This window comes from Pararge aegeria, chromosome 19 (assembly GCF_905163445.1).
Source record: "Pararge aegeria chromosome 19, ilParAegt1.1, whole genome shotgun sequence".
Lineage (NCBI taxonomy): Eukaryota > Metazoa > Arthropoda > Insecta > Lepidoptera > Nymphalidae > Pararge > Pararge aegeria.
The window spans coordinates 6,051,694-6,065,197 of NC_053198.1; positions in this window are offsets into that span (position 1 = coordinate 6,051,694).

Genomic DNA, 13,504 nt, shown 5'->3' on the forward strand with positions numbered 1-13,504 from the left:
TGAAAGTTAAAAAATAAGTGACTTTATTAAACTGCCGCGTAGCTGAATCTTAATAGAACGTCGCTAAACTAACAGAGATTGTTAGCTCGTTATTGTTGGAGAGCGTCTGTCTTGAAATTAGATAATAATATTTAATATAACCGCCTTTGGATATACCTAACTGTAGGAATATAATTTTCCTAACCCTATTAATATCTTTTGTTGGGCACACTTCTCTCCTAAGAGAGATTGGAGAGTGATAGACTGAAATCCACAACTGCCACGTTGCCCTAAAGAAAGTTCGGTACAGATTTGTAATGGTATTTGTGTCGGCTTTACGTTCTGCCTGATGACTCTTAACGTTTAAACACAACAAAATAAAACTAAACGTTTTCTAACTCTTAGATATGTAAAGATAAGTATGAGGTGAAAATATATGCATGATAATTGGCAGCCCTTGACTTAAAATATTAAAAAAAAAAGTGCGAGCCGTCACAGGACGCCTTGCAGATGTGAAACGTCGAAATTGTTTTCTGTTACTTATTGCAGATATTGCATAATTTAAAGATAAAGCATTAAAATTTGTTCCACAAATAAAAAAAATACAATCAAATGAATAACTACTCCTTTTTGTATGTCGGTTAATAATGTCTGTTTTATTACAAAATTAATATTCATTTTTATTGTTCCATACGAAATACAAAAATTCAATTATATAGCGTGGCGATGCGTCGCCACGGTCTGCGTCTCCACGACAAAAGTCAGGTTTACCCTCCGCCTATAGATGTTTCACATCAAAAATTAGTCAATTCAATTCAATTCAAATTCATTTATTTCAAGTAGGCCTACTTTATAAGCACTTTTGGAACGTCAAGTCGCGTCAACGCTTAATATTTTGTCTTGATATCTCTGTGTGTTTTACTCCAGTATATTATATCACAAAAACGCCTAAAATATATTTATTATGAATTTCTTTTCTGCTTACTTAAACATTTTCACGGAAGTACAAGCAACTTCATTACTGATTTATTAGATTTGGTTGTGTAATGAGATCAAACAATGATTACAGTCGTTGGACTTTTCATAAGTTCAATTGAATGGAAAAAATCGCCCGGACTAATCACGACGCGACGAAATGGACCGCTTTATGCCACAGCGCTTTAGACTGTAGTTTAAGTCTTGTTAAGCTGAATTGACAATGAGCGTGGCACATAGCTCGGGCGTTTGTGTCCATTGCGCTGGAGCTGGTGCAGGTAAGACCCTTCACTAGATAGCCAGACGAAAAGATGAGCGTCGCAGGTAGAGCGTGGTATATAGAAATATCAACAAGATACCTATGTCCAGGAGTGAACGTCCTTCGGTTGAGACAAGCAGCAAGTAGATTTTACATAAACATGTAAAAGTATTTATATAATACTAGCTGACCCGCGCAACTTCGTCTGCATTAAATATAATTAAAATATTTTTAAGCATTTCTTTACCCGTCGTAACGTTAAAACGATAGGTCCAATTTGAATAATTTAAAGAGGATTTTTCAGCTACAAAAACCATTTTAACTATAAAACTATTTATTTGGATAAAGATCTGATAGGAACGTCACCATCTTAAGATTGTACCAGTGTTTTGATTGACCAATTATAACAAAAAGCGGTTATTATGCCTTAACAGTTAGACATTTAGCCTCCCGGACTTTTTTTTAAGTAATAATGATAACTTCAAACATCTCCATCGATTCATACATAAATACTCACAAACTTTCGCATTTATAATATAAGTAAGATGGTACGCATGCATTCGATCGTTGTCCGATATTTATCAGATCTTCATTAAAATTACACAACAATTGCTTGATAGTATACACTTTCAAATAAAAATAGAATTATTTAAATCGGTTCAAATTTAACGGAGCTATGAAGTAAAATCTGTAAAAAATTTCATCTCACCGGTTGACCCGGAATATCAGCTACCACTATCCCAAATTTTATTTAAATCTGTTCAGTAGATTTCACGTGATGCCCAGACAGACAGACAGACAGACAAACATACAGACAGACAAAAATTAAATAAAAATCTGTTTTGGACTCAGTATCGATTATAAAGCATCCCCTGGTCACAATTTTCAAAATACTCGTATATTAAATGTATTCATTTTTATTATAAGTATATTGATAACAAAAGATAAGTAAACAAAACCTTGAGCGTAGCGAAAGTATGAAGGGTTCACTTTCGGGGCCGAGTTTGAATCCCAGCACAAGAAAAACATCGTGAGGAAACCTGCATGCCTGAGAGTTTTACATAATGATTTCAAAGGTTTGAGCAGTCCCGAATCCGCACTGGGCCAGCGTGGTGGACTACGTCCTTAACCCCTTCTCATTGTGGGAGGAGACCCGTGCTCTGTAGTGGGCCGGTAATGGGTTGATGTGATGGTGATGATGATGAGTCTTAAGTGGCAATCACGTTGAAGAAAACCGGAATAGGTCACAACGGCTTGTTATCGGCTGAACGGCTATATTAACTGTACTTAAGTTTCATTCAAGATAAAATCAACACATCAAATTCCCGTTCTCGGTGGCGTGCAAATTCGTGTCCTACTTACGACTAATCCCAAAAGTGGTGCTTACTGACCCCTGTTGTGATAGTTCGAAACAAACGCCACTGCTAACATGATCTGTATGCGTCAGTTTGGCTTTGGCTTCGAACAGTACCAATACTAAAATGTTATGTGTTAAGCCAGTTCGGTTTTTGTTATTTCTAAATTTGTTTTAAAGCCAGTGAACTATTAAATTAATCTCCCGCAAAAACAAAGTTACAACGATTTAAATTTCTGTCCCCAGAGCCTAGTTTAATGGTCTACATTTGGATATGAAGGATTTGAAAGATGTTATTAATTTGTATATTTATTTATTTAAAAGCTTTTCCAGGGAAGCAAATAGTATAGGGGTACATAATTAACATATAAGAATCATATTTTTTTTATCACATAAACCAGTGCAGTTCCCACGTTCCAAATTATGCTTTAAAAATATTGGATTTACGAAAAAACTATATATGGAAATTGATAGCTCTGTAAGGTATGAACCATCCAGCCAGCAATTAAGGTTGAATTAAAAAAAAGTTTTTTATCCAAGAAGGACGTTTCTTCGGAGATCGGTAATTTGTGCAAATTTTCTTTTAAAATTTCCGCGATGTTCGTTTAATGGAGTACCCCAATGATCCTGCCTTATGTTTATTCTGACTTTGTGATTGAATTGTTAGAAAATCAGATTACGTTCAATTCTGTTTTCATAATGAATGATTTTTTATCCGATTAACGAGGTTTCATAAAGTTTTTACGAGGGTCAAGCATATTTCTTTTAAACATTTTGATTTTGCCCAGTTTGCACTGATATTCCATAATTTTACAGTTTTACAAAACCTTTGATTTGTATGATAATACAAAGTTTTAAGGGTCCCAAATGGGCTTGGATAATCATCGTCATATCACCGATGTAAGTCCTTGGCTGGCCTTAAGACTTTTGAGTGATTTCCAAATCATACGATCTCGTGACCAGCAATTTAATGGTAGCGTTCTAACCTGTTAGAGTTATGACTGTTGTATAGACAATAACTTTCGTCCACAAAAAACAAAATAATTCGTTCTTCCTGTAACACTATTGCACGAAACATGGCACCTACACCGCGTTCATTGTCGTCATTCAATGAGCTCTTGGACAGCAAACTCAATGGGATATATTCCATGACGGGTGGACAGCATTGTTCCGTGAATTATTGAGATACTCTGAGAATATTGAATGACCTTTGACTTCATTATACGCATTTATCACTATTTTACTTTATATACTACGACAATACACACACCGCCATCTAGCCCCAAAGTAAGCGTAGCTTGCGTCATGGGTACTGAGATAACTTATAATAAACAGATAAACACCCAGACACTGAAAAATATTCATGTTCATTACAGAAACATTTTCAGTTGTGGGAATCGAACCCTCGGCCTTGGACTCAGAAAGCAGGGTCGCTGCCCACTGCGCCAATCGGCCGCAGCCGACATAATGTTTAATGTCATCTTTCATCCATTTCTCTTATAGTTATCTATGAATTATGTAGTTCTCTCTAGTTAGTGTAAATGGCCCTGCCTTACTAACAAGATGTAAAATAAGTATTAATGGCCCCGCCGGGAATCTAACCCAGGGCCGCTCCACTTAAAATACGGCAATGCTCACCACTGCGTTATGAAGGTCGTCATAAACGTGATCTAATCAGCCACGAGGAGATATCCTCATGCTTGAATAAATCACGTATAGATTTCTACGTCATATACCTCACGATAGCTATTCCGCTATTCCTATACGCGGTTTTCATTGTAATGAAATGTTATTTTATAGCATACGAGTCATGACGGTAAACGGTAAACTTATTATTACTTGTAGACGTAAACTCACGCACCCATAGTGAATGTAGAAGGAAAAAAAGACAACTTATGTGTCCAAATAACACGCTGAAATGGGTAAAGTTTATCAACATTGTTAAATTTCTTGTAAAGTTTATTCTATGCCTAATACCTAATGATGATTTCAACATATCTAGTCTATTATTTTGGTTTACTTATAAGATAATTATTTGGCTCCGAGAACTATTTATTTTGATGTATGGTAGTCTAATATTTTTGTAAAACATAGTTTTTACGTACGATGGACCATTTTCTAGCTTGGTTGCGCAAATGATTGTGGCTTGCTTTAAAAATACCATTACTTAAGGCTGAAATCATAATATAACCAATTCAAATAAAGCCTTTACTAATTCCTAAGAAAATAGCTTTCCACGATTGAAATAATTTTTAAAAACGCTTTAGTAAGTAGTTTTTGATTTAATGTTATAAATTAACTCAAAAACTACACGTACAAGCTTTAGCGTACAAACATTGCATAGCGTACAAAACGTTGTTTGTACAACGTACAAATTCCCAAGAAATTATAACTTTATACAGATAATGACTTTGATTGGTATGAAAAGTACCGATCACAATGTCCTCTCGCTAAGTACATCATAGTTGCCAATATAAAAACTCTTACAAGCTGATTATAACTGTTTACCACTTAAAGATAATGAAGTTGCGCATGTTTTTGATAACAAATAGGTGGCTTTAATACAAAGACAAGTGTAACTATAAATCCACTGGTAGTATCGACACTTTCATTGTAAACCTTCGACAAAACGAGGAATTGTAAGTTCACCCTTTTTGCGATGTCTTTATGTAAGAAATGTGTCAGCATACCAATCAAATAATAATAATAAATTATTTATTTATTTATTTAAGCCTTATAACTTTCCTGTACTTAACTTATACAACTACTATACAACTACAGTGATTTTTGTACTACTTAATCTATTATTCAACTATTATTACTTTATGTATAATTTTTATGTATCAGGAACCCTCTTCGGTGAAGGCCTCCTCCAAGACTTGCCATCTTTCCCTATCCTGAGCTATTTGGATCCATTGTGGACCCTTGATTTTCTTAATGTCATCATCCCATCGAGTACACGGTCTGCCTCTGTTGCGCTTGCCTGGTGGGCCTCTCCATGTGGTTACTGTTTTGGTCCACCTGTGATCTGTGAGGCGCGCCACGTGACCCGCCCATTTCCACTTTAGTTTTTTTGCGTAGCTTAGTGCATCTATTATTTTCGTGGCTGATCTTATTTTTGTGTGTCTTATCTTGTGTTGTAATAATAATAAATATATGTGCAATATTTGTTGACATTACTATTTCACATGACGATAATCTGGTGAAAGCAGAAAAGGAAAAAGTAACTAAATACTTGGACCTTGCTCACTAGATTACCGCCATGTGGAATGTTGGGTCGACCGTTATTGTTCCGATCGTCGTTTCAGTCAATTGCGAAAAGCTTCGACCAACATCTTAAGATTATATTCAGTAAAAACTATTGCAGTGGTTTACTGAAAAACTATTAGGTTTCGGTTTCACAGATAAGTCTCAGAGACAGTACATAATGTACCTCTAAAGCCTGTGAATTATTATTTCGGGTTTCATTTACACGTTTGATAAGAAAAAAAACATTAAGATTAATACTGTAATACCCTGGCTTTGTTTACCCTTTCCTTCTCGCTTTGTATCATCAGATCCATCAACTGCAGTCTATTGTACTGCTGCTGGGGTCAAGCCGCTTCTCTAATAAAGTGTTAACCCTCCACGCTTCTCTGTTACGGATGGAAAGGCTTGTGTTTTATAACATTTTAATGTATAACAAATTCACCCAGAACAACAATATTAGTCGTCCCCAAGACGGCGGCTCTTTCCTCCAGATAAGCGTGTTTACCCATCGGTTCCGGGATGTCGCGGCGGTTATCTAATGAGAACTGATAACGACATCACCCCTCCAGCGTTTCTTGTGTCAGGTGATATTTATGTGCTATTTATTACACGTTATATACATATGTAATAGAAAATATCAGTTATAAATAACCAAAATTATTTTTATCATATTTTTAACTGATGTTCGCGTTACCAGCATTCATACTAATAAAAATAAAATGTTGTTTTTTTTTCTATCAATAATTTCTTAGTTTGACGGATCCGAGTTTGGATATTGGCGGTGATTCACGCCCGTCCCTCGGAAAGCACTTTAAGCTGTCGATCCTGCGCCTGATCTATCAATAAACCTATTTCCATGTATCAGCATGTACCTTAACTGGTGGTAGTATTACGATATTTTAGTGAAAACTTTTTCCTGAGATCGATACCTACTTTTAGAAAAATAACTGTTGACAGTTCTCGCAAGAAATTACGCTTTAACAACCATAAATTCGGCTGTTATTACATTGAAGGTCAAATAAATATACTACAACAATACACACATCGCCTCTAGCCCCAAAATAAGCGTAGTTTGTGTTATGGGTACCAAGATAACTGAGGAATATTTTTATGAATATGATATACATAAATACTTATAATATACAGATAAACACCCAGACACTGAAAAACAATCATGTTCATCACACAAACATTTTCCAGTTGTGGGAATCGAACCCACGGCCTAGGAATCAGAAAGCAGGGTCGCTGCCAACTGCGCCAGTCGGCCGTCAGTCGTGCGTAGTAAATGGGGGTTTACTATGATTGGTGCAATAATAACCACACATTAGCATACAACGTTCATGCACATACACTTAATATATTTGTAAATTAAAGTAAAAACTAAAGTTTTTTAATGTGGTGAAAGCCCAGTGAGTGGTACTTCGAATTCACTTTCGGGAAAACATCGTGAGGAAACCTGCATGCCTAAGAGTTCTCCATAATGTTCTCAAAGGTGTGTGGAGTTCACCAATCTGCACATGGCCAGTGTGGTGGACTACGGCCTTTATCCCTTCTCATTATGGAAGGAGACCCGTGCTCTGTAGTGGGCCGGTAACGGGTTGATATGATGATGGTACTAAAGCTTAAGCAATTGAATATCACTGGCCTTTACGGTAAACGATAACATCATTTTATTTATAATTTTTATTTTATTTTATAATTTGAATTTTTCACTGTATTTTGATTTCATTATCCTTTTTAATTTTAATCAACCAACTGCCATTGCCATTATATTTTGTTTCTAGTCATATGCTGGTGTTCAAAATGTAAAATTCATTTATTTCAGGCTTAGAAATAAATGAATTTTGAATTTTGAACACCAGCATGTCCTTCGAAGTCTACCAGTCCTCACTTGGCCGGCGTGGTGGACTGTGGCCTAAACGAGTGTGTCCTGCCTGTAATGACATATGGAGCCGAGACGTGGAAACTGACAGTCGACCTGATCCACAAATTTAAAGTCGCGCAACGCGCTATGGAGCGAGCTATGTTGGGAGTCTGTCGTAGAAGAACAAAGGTCACCGACATAGCTCAAAGGATAAACAAGTTGAAATGGCAGTGGGCGGGTCATGTCTGTCGTAGGACCGATGGCCGTTGGGCCATACTTGTTCTAGAGCCGCGAATCGGTAAGCGCAGTGTGGGACGACCTCCAGCCCGCTGGACGGATGACCTTCAAAAGGTGGCTGGAAGCGGCTGGATGAGAAAGGTGGAGGACCGTGTGTGGTGGCGCGCTCTTGGAAAGGCCTATGTTCAGCAGTGGACACTTGTAGGCTGTTGATGATGATATATATTAGCTTATCCTACGTCTCAAGTTGTTGGAGATAGGGCAGCATTTTGTGGGCGTGTTCCTTGCAGGCCGGCCTTGCGATATATTGCTCTGTTTATCGGCGACGGTTATCCACTTGCCATCGGGGGCTGTGCCACCTGCTTCCATCGAATACTATGAAAGTAAATTAATTTAATCCATTTCAAAAACACATTTTAAGGCTTTGTAGTAAAATGTCTCAATGTCTGCGCTTTGTGTAAATGAGACATGGTCGCTAACTATGGGCCTAATAAGAAGGCTCAGAGTCACTCAGCGGGCGATGGAGAGAGCTACGCTTGGAGTATCTCTACGTGATCAAATCAGAGATGACGAGATCCGTAGAAGAACTAGAGTTACCGATATAGCTCAGCGAGTCGTGAAGCTGAAGTGGCAATGGGCAGGGCACATAGCTCGGAGAACCGATGGACGTTGGGGTCTTAAGGTGCTGAAATGGTGACCCCACAACGGTAAGCGCATCTTAGGTGTAGGTAGCGCAGCGTAGGTAGCCCAACGAGGTGGACAGGTGACATCAGGCGAGTCGCTGGGAGCCGCTGGAGGCAAGCGGCCCAGGATCGTGTATTGTGGAACTCTCTACAAAAGACCTATGTCCAGCAGTGTACGTCAAAAAATATATTGTAGCCCAAAAAATATTGTTTCAATATATGGCGCGGTTACAGAAAAATGCCATTTTCTGAATCGGTGTTTCCTTGAAGCGTACACTTGTCATTGTTTGTTCAACTGAGATGGCGAGCGGCGAAACGAAAAAACTCCAAAACCGGCTCGTGGGTGATTTCGAAAATATTTGGCCTGATAAGCAAAGTACTGGCGGAAAAAAAACTGCGATAACTAGTCACCTCTCGTTATTATAAGCCTTATTAATGGTACTGGCTTTCTCGCACATAGCTTAGACCAACCACATTCTCGAATTAAAAATAGAAAGAAAGTTACAGTTACAGAAACACTAAGTTTGAAAGTTTATACCTATCTACCGATTAGAGAAAACTTTCGCAGTTTAAAACCAAAACTGTAGGTACGTATCTATAAAACGTGAATGCAAAAGATCCCGTTAATCACGTTAATTGCTGGGGCGAAGGATGGACAAACTGTAAATCATAATAAACTGTAATACGGAAATATAAATGTTTTAAAATAAACATTGTTGTTTTTCTTCTAACGGTACCAAGAAGTACAAGATGGCGGAACGCAATGGCGCGGAACGCCTCGCGATGAGACCCGACCGGCATTGCGACGTGTCTTACAAGTATATAGCGTTCACATTACATTCTATATACACATACATTACTATGTAATAAGGAAAGGTCACCCGAAGCCAGTTCCATGAGGATAGAGACAACGTACAAACGTTGATATTAAAAAGGTTTAAACGTATGCATCATTAACGAAAATTCATCAGCCTACTAGCCTAGGTTAATTAGAAAATGTACTAAAATGTACAGGCCCACACTGAAAGTAGTGGTTTACATGACTGGCGAAACGGAAAAGTATACCTAGTCATATATTTTAAAAATTTATCAAAACCCCAATATTTTTGATTATTTATTATTGGAAATCAATTTTTTTTTTTTCCGGACCGGCTAAGAACTGCTATTTTGGTGGCAACTGTATGCAATCTGTGTCTACCAAATAATGTGGTTAACTTGTTTATGCCACTTTGCAAAGCGTTACTAAGGTTTGCTCCAAGATATCAGACTTCCCAATTCCTCTTGTCGTCTCCTTTTTGCTTATCCAGCAATATCTTTTTAAGTTGGTTTTTTCTTGAGTGTTTTTTAATATTTATATTTGAACGAGCAAGGTATTTACTTTTTCCTGTTCAGATTATCGTCATGTGGAATAGTAATGTCAACAATTATTGCACGGCGCACTGATTGATCGACTAGCACTATATCAGGTCTATTAGCTGTAATATACCTGTCAGTGATAATCGTTCGATCCCAGTAGAGCAATGCACTGCTATTTTCAAGAACTGACGCCGGGTCGTACCTATAGTAAGGGATCTCCAAATCGATAAGGCCCAACTGAAGAGCAAGTTGTTGATGAACTATCCTGGCTACTAGATTATGTCTGTGCAAGTATTCGCATTATTATTATTATCAATCAGTGTTGGCCCACTTCAGGGCACGGTTCTTCTTTAAGAATGAGAATGGGGCCGTAGTCCACTAAGTTGATCAAGGGTGGATTGGTAGACAACCTCCGCCTTTATGAACATTATGTACTCAGGCAAGCAGTTTATCTTATGATGTCTTCCTTTATCTTTATTCATCATCATCATCATATCGACCCATTACCGGCCCACTACAGGGCACGGGTATACAATGAGAAGGGGCTAAGGCCGTAGTCCAATGAAATTTGCAAGCCGCAACGGATGGTATCGCGATATGATTTTAAATAAAAGCAACACATTCGAATTCAAAAAAAAAAAAAAATTCAGAATTCATTTATTTATGGTCAGATTACATTGGATCAATAACAATAGAGACGATGACGTCAGGAAAAGTTTAAAACTGCGTTCCAGCCGCCACGCCTACCTCCGAAACTAAAGCTATGATTATATTATGTTCCAAACCAAATTGTTGGATGAAAAAAGTATACAGTTAGTTCAGCATGCAAGAAACATAATAATTGTTAAGTGCATGTGTACGTGTGTGTGCGTGTGTGTGCATGTGTATTTGAGTGTGTGTATTTGAGTGTGTGAATAGGTATGTTTGTTATGAGTTGGAGTGATAGTGCGAGCGTGTGCATGTGTATGAGGCGTACCGAAAGAGTTTATGAAAATATAACATTATTTAACTACTAATAGCATTCAAATTCAAATTCAAAAAAAAATGTATTCATGTCTACCTTATTACAGGCACTTATGAAGCGTTCATACAATTAACATGTTACACTAATGTTAGTGATGGTGATAACTGCATTCGTTAACTTAACACTAAAGCTAAAGAAGAGCCCACAACAAACTTAGGTAATAAGTTGATATATTAACGTATAGTAATGTATAAATAGTGAGGTTATTTTGTATTAATTAATATGTGACATCTTAGAAATATACAATTTTCGATTTTTCAATATAAATCGGCAATTTCATATTTAATTTAATCCTAAATATTTAGCATCGTCGTTTGTACTTTATTTTTCTATTATTTTTATAAAACGTTTCCTGCAACGCCATAACGTATTAAATATATGAATTTAACTGAACATGTTATTTAATCTCAAGTCCAGACATAACACAAATATAAACGTAGAGATGGCGAATCGATAGCCGATAACAGAAGTGCAACACCTTGATAGTCAACTTGAAAGACTTGATAGCGGGTTCAGTGCCCGATAGTGGTGACACTGAAAGCTTGAAATTCCATCGATTTTATATCTTCATGTTTGTCACTTACATTAAAATTCTGCCGTTTATAACACATTACTTTAAGCAAAAGTAAGTAGTAGAGTTTTTATGACAGAGCTCGTCCATCACTGTCATCAACTCATTACCAGCCTACTGCAGGCTGTGGCGTACTTAAGGGTTTTGGCCAGAGTATGCATAAAGAAGGAAGCTGCTATAAAATGGGAAAATCCTTCGCATTTATGAGTTATACAAAAATTTTAGGGTATAGAAAAGTCCTATTATAGTATTAAGGACTACATCAACGATAAAAATGCTTGGGTGTAAATTATTGCTCTAACCAGGTTACTTCTTTAATTAGTTTTTAAACGACAATGTGAGATGGTGATAACAAAAAAAAAATAACAACCGGTTAAGTTTGTTGTGGGCTTCTTCTAAGACCAGGGCGCGTTTGGAACCCTCGTAGCTTTAGTTTTAAGTTGACGAATTTATTCATCGCCATCAACTTACTCCTATGTCATATTTTACATGTAATGTACGCATCAAAAGTGCCATCTATGTGCCTATTTGAATAAAGAAATATTTGACTTTGACTTTGAGTGCTTTGAGCATGTATGAAGTGCACACCACTGACTACAGGGCATGGGTCACCTCTCAGAATGAAAAGGATTTAGGCCGTAGTCCACGCTGGCCAAGTGTGGATGGGTAGACTTCACACGCCGTTGAGAACATTATGGGGAATCTCAGGCATGCAGGTTACCTCACGATGTTTTCATTCACAGTTCAAAGCAAGTCATATTTAAATTGCTTAAATAAAAAACCTACATAACTCCGAAAACTCACTGGTGTGTGCTTGTTCTCGAACTCGGTCTTCACGAAAGGAGAACCTAAGTTTTACCCACTTCACTTTAGCACCGCTTCGAGCTACCGGGGAAGTATAATATTTACAGAGAACTATGACTATTTATTTGTCACAACCCGGGATTCGAACCCTAAACCATACAGGTATATAAGTAGGTACTATAATATATATTTGGGTACAAAACTGTGTTTCACCTGTATTTTCTACTAAATAAAAAAAAGGGACCCGTTCAAATATTTTTGCCGGTTTCCATTACTTTTTTTTTTTTTGCTATAATATTCTGTGTGAACGGTAGTTCCCCAAGTAAAAGATACTTCATTTGTTTTCTATACATACGAAAGCAAGAGTTGGGCGAAAACAGTATAAGCGCAGGGTGTATGACAAGCAGCGGAGAGGTTAAATTTCTAAAACACTTCATTTTTTTCGACTTGTTTTACAGTATAAACAATCTTTTCTTAATTGTTTTTTTGTAAAGTTCGCACAGAATTAAGAACATACAGAAACCGTGAACATGACTTATATTGAAGCATCAAAACCCACTCCACTTTAGTACTGTTTCTCGAACAGGCGGTTAGTGACTTAATTCTATTTAGCAATTGACAGAGATTGTGCGCGGGGCGTTTTCACAGTTTTTGGACAAAATACACTGCATGTAAGAATGGCTGAATGAGGGTTCTGTATTTTCCTGGCATAAATAGAAAAAACAAACAAAATAACTTATTTTCTTAACAATTTGAAAATAAGCGTTACACTAAAAAGTAACACAAAGATTGTTTGCATTATGAGACAGATAAGATTTGTCTATTAAGCGTATGCGCATAAAATACGAAGAGTTATTTATAATTGGGCATAATTTTTTTTAAACAACCAGAGACACCTAAATTATTGTTAGTAGTTTATTTATTTATTTAACAAAGACCAGTAGGTACATTATACGATCTAACTTACTATTCAAAAGGATTATTTATTTATTTATTTATATATATGAATCAAAACAAGGTTTACTATGACCCACAAATATTCGAATAGATTTGGGTAAATAATAATATGGCCATGGTGTGGGTGAGTATCTGACTCCTAACTAGTTATAACTGTATTTAGGATATCACATATTCTACTGCGGACTAGTA